Raw genomic sequence first — 4,851 nt, forward strand, 5'->3', positions numbered from 1 at the left:
AAATAAAAAACGAATTAAAGTTTTTCTGGATTTTATTTAATTAACTTATATTCTGGGGATTTACATCCAAAGTATTATCGATAAAATTTTCAAAGTATATTTAAAGCTATCAAAAAATATCAAACCAGCCTGCTGTCGGAGTAAAGCATCTCACCGTGTCACAGACTGATTAGTCCTCAGTACAGGCAGCTCTACTTGGCACCTGTTGTCCCAAATATTTTACAGGCCTTCCGAATTAAAAATCCGTTTTATTCTGCACGAGTTGCCTTTCGTTTTGAGTGAAACCAAAAGCAGAGAAAGGGATGTGCGCCCAATTCTTTCTACCAATCGATCAGACTGCAGATGGATCGATATGGCACCAGGGCTATTGATTATTACAGTCCTCTATTGCTGTGCGCTTTCAAATGCAAATGTACCTAAATAATAATCTTTGGCAACACGGTAATTCCTTAACAAACTGCAGGCAAACGCTTAACAAACAAGCTGATAACAAACGCATGCGATTTTTATATTAGTATTACTTTTATTTATTTATTATGGCTATGAAACACGATGGGCTGCCAGTTAAAGATTTAACAGGACTGACAGGTAAACCTTAATAATTTGGGGTGACAGTGACATGGCTTTAAGCCTGGTGAAACTTTACAGGTTCTCATTATTTTATTTATTTATTTATAATTTTATATATATAATTTTGAGTGATCAGTCATACAGTCGCTATAGTAGCCATTCATCATTTTCATCATAATAATAATGGGCTTTATAATTTAAGTTATCTTGACAACGCCACGACAAATGTGTTACATTTCCAAATTAAAGGCTAATGTTGGAATTTATACACAAACACGTTTCACAATTTATAAGGCTAAAGGATAGTCCTGACTCACTCTCACGCTCACACACACGGTCACTTGAGCAAAGCCATAGGCAAACAAGGCAAATGTAAAGGTTTTAAACAAGGCCATATAGTGTGTGTGTGTGTGTGTGTGTGTGTGTGTGTGTGTGTGTGTGTGTGTGTGTGTGTGTGTGTGTGTGTGTGTGTGTGTGTGTGTGTGTGTGTGTGTGTGTGTGTGAGGGAGAGAAGAAGCAGCAGCACCTCGTCCCGCTGACTTACTCAGAGGCCTGATCAATGCGACATTACTAAACACTGCTACTTAACTTTTGCCAATAGCCAGATTCAAGTAAATATACTTTAGAATACATTAAGCGTGATGCATCAGCCGCGGAGTCATTCAAGAAGTCATGAAAAGATTAGTCTGTCTCTATCGAGTGATTCCTGGGAAAATAGACAAGCGCACGGAGAGCTGGCCCACTACAAATACCTCTCAGGAAAACACGATGTTTTGTTTAAATAATGTGAAATAAAAACTAAGTTTAATGAGAATGCGAAGTTACCTTAAAAGTTTTGGTTTTACAACATCACTCATTTAGAAATTCTTTTAGGGTTTAAGATTTTTATTTATTTATTTATTTATTTTAAAAAGGAAAAACTGAAAAAATAGTGTTTGTGAAATATGAATTAAATGTGAAGTGTGTTTCCTTCATTATGTATAACAAAGGTTTCCACAGAGCAGCACTCAGCCAAATGAAAAGCTGAGCCTAAACTTATACACTGAGTGCTGGATGCTCTCTTCCTGTAATGAAACTGCCTGTTGACTTAGGTCAAACACATAACAGGATAGACCCAACTTAAACCATTTGAGCAGAATGCATCTTTGGCACTATTGATCCTTCAGAAATGCATCGAGCGGAGCTCCGGGTTCAGCATTGATTAGTTGATCAGTAAACGACAGCAGTGCTTAAAGATAAAAACAAACTGCTCTGGGTCCCATAAAACACTGAGATGGTGAGCCTGAAACGGTAGGCCCTGAAATACAAAGTGGTGTGTAAGTGTAGAAAATGTGACGACTTGTAAGTGGGAATTTCAAATTATTAACGCATAGATTAAAAAATAAATAAATAAAAAACTTCATAGAAAAGCTTCTGCATAATCACTCATCTCCCTTTTTTCTTTGTGTGTGTGTGTGTGTGTGTGTGTGTGTGTGTGTGTGTGTGTGTGTGTGTGTGTGTGTGTGTATAAGGTCGATGCCAACATGGTGCCGAGGCCACATCCTCGCTCGCTGTTATTAATATGAAATAAATGAGCGGCTCTTTGCGGCGTCGCCTCAGTCACACCGCAGATATCGACACAGTTAATATTTCATATTGTGTTTGCCATAGGATATGTTTATTTGAGTAGTCCAAAACAGTACATTAAAAATACAAATTAAAACCGAGCTTTAGGCGGATACATGGATTTTTTTGGGCTGTTTACCTGGCATCAAATTTTATTTCAGCTTGCTGAGAGGACGTTCTGACCAAAGTGCGTAAAATAGGAGAAAACAGAATTGATTGAAAATGGGGAAAGTGCGCTGATCAGCCCCCCACTTACCCCCTCGTCCTGCCGTATTTTTCTGATAAAATTGCATCGAGCAGAAGAGCTCTGGAAAAAAAAAACAATAAAAGAAGTAGCAGAGAGAAGGGACTAGGGAAGTTAAGAAGTTGTTGGTGAGAGTGTGAAACTTTCAGCCCGTTGTTTTGGGTTGTAAACCCTGGTGAATTAGGAGCGAGGAGCCAGCAATGAAAGTTAACATCCATCACCACCGCGACCAATAAGCTGCTCTGGCCGGCTGGCTGAGCACAGATGACGGATTCGCTGCTGTGCGGGCTTCGGTAATTCATTTTCGATAGCAGTGGTTGCTGAGATCAATACAGGGACATTAACCCAAGCGGACACTGCTGTTCTCCTGATGGCACAAGCCAAAAGCCACCATCCCCCTGTTGGCAATCAGCAAAGACACACTTTTTACGCTCATTATTTGGGGGAGAGGAGCAGTGTGCCAAGGCCGCTGATCTCACTATTCATCAGAGCAGTTATGGATGGTCCTGACCTAACTGTTGGTAAACACTGGTCAGGGAAATTATTTTATGCAATTTGCAAATGATTAGTGATGCCACTTCCTCGGCTGTTAGACTATTTTTTCTCAAAGTCCAGGTCGAAATCCTAATGGCCTCATTTTACATAACATCGGTGTAAATGCCAAGGTTCTCACTTTGTTACAGTGTTTACATAGCTAACAGAGCAATGAAGGCCTGCTATGGACACACACACACACACACACACACACACACACACACACACACACACACACACACACACACACACACAAAACAAAGTGGGAGAGGGACATATCCCCTGTGTATTGGTTCATGTCACAGAGGTGTTGATGCCGTGATCTTTACAGTTATCCAGCATATAATGTGTCATTCCGCTCTGCACATCTCTCCCTATAGACAGCACACACACACACACACACACACACACACACACACACACACACACACACACACACACACACACACACACACACACACACACACACACACACACACCACATTAGTCACATTTTATATTCTAATTTCACGAACAGCTGCTTGCCGTTTTAAATCTGTAAATCTCACAGTTTTCACATTTGAATTATACTGTGTTACAGCGGTTTTGTTGCAATCCTGTAGCCACTTTTAGGTCACACAAGACAACAATACACGAAAACTGAAGTTGTAAGTAGTGTTACAAGAAAAAACAGCATTTGCTGTGTCTCGTTAATAGAAACATTGTCATGGGTGCGTAAAACGGGGAATAATAATGCAGTATAGGCGCATGGGTTCTGCTCATTCGTACAACATAGCATCTTACCCATATAGTAAGAAATAAATAAAGCTCAATTTTCTCTGTCTCATAGCGGATAGTTACTATCTGACAACAATAAAAGGGCTAAATGAACTCAGTCTCAACCTAAAATGCATGACTTATCGGATAACTCCAGTCCCTCCATCTCACCGTGCAGCTAAAGGCCTATAGCATCCATATTGCAGGCTCCTGCATACAGGCACCAACCTATCGATGCATCTCCTGATCCATACATACTTTGACATTGATGGATTGCTGACCTGGATTGACGTCAGCGAGCAGCAAGAAGTTTTATGGAGAAGTTTCGTGAGGAACATTTTATGAGTTAGTGTGAGGGAGTTGGGGTTTCTTAGCCTCCAGCTGAGGAGCAAAGATGAGAGAGGGGTCAAAGTCCAGAGGCTCTGGTAAAATGAAACTCCACAGACTTGCCTATCAGTTACTTACTGTTGGAAAAAAGTTGTTGGACAAAAAGTTATAAATGAAAGCCTGATAGAAAATACTGGACTGAAACACTGGATAATTTCCTTTGCAGACGGTGGAAGAGAGGCGAATTAGATTTCTTTAGGAGGCTGTTTCTTAAGAATCTAAAAGCCATTCTCAGTCTGGAGCTGTTAATTTCATATGTTAATCACTTAAAGAATGTGTTATTTACATTTGGGTAGCATATCAGTTCAATTGGAACAAGAGGAATCTGAAATTTATGAATAATAAAGGCGGAGGCTGGAGGCTTTGACCTCCTCTAGAGAGAAGTAGCTTTTCTCATTACACTCGTGGCCTGATGTGACACATGTCAATTAATCTTTAACTTCGAGCAGAGGCATCACATGGACTGCTGGCGCCACGTCAAACGCTTTTATCTGAAAAACAAGGAGCGAGCTCCTCTTATCCATCGGAGTGTAAATGTTGCGCACTCTGCAGTGGATTGCTGGTCTTTGTTTTATCTCAAAGTCTAATGCAATCTTTTTGGGGAATTTGCGGTTCAGTGTTCAATATGAGCAACCCATGACATAGGGGCCAGTGACGTCAGATTGGCCCCAGACAGTGTGCGCGAGTGCGAGGATAGACCACGGGGGCGCGCACATGCGCACAGGCTCGGTCTCATTCTAACATGAGCGCGGGCA

The sequence above is a fragment of the Halichoeres trimaculatus genome, unplaced genomic scaffold (genome assembly GCF_033239565.1).
Source record: "Halichoeres trimaculatus isolate MK-OKI-2021-1 unplaced genomic scaffold, fHalTri1.1 fHalTri1_scaffold_4, whole genome shotgun sequence".
Taxonomy (NCBI): Eukaryota; Metazoa; Chordata; class Actinopteri; order Labriformes; family Labridae; genus Halichoeres; species Halichoeres trimaculatus.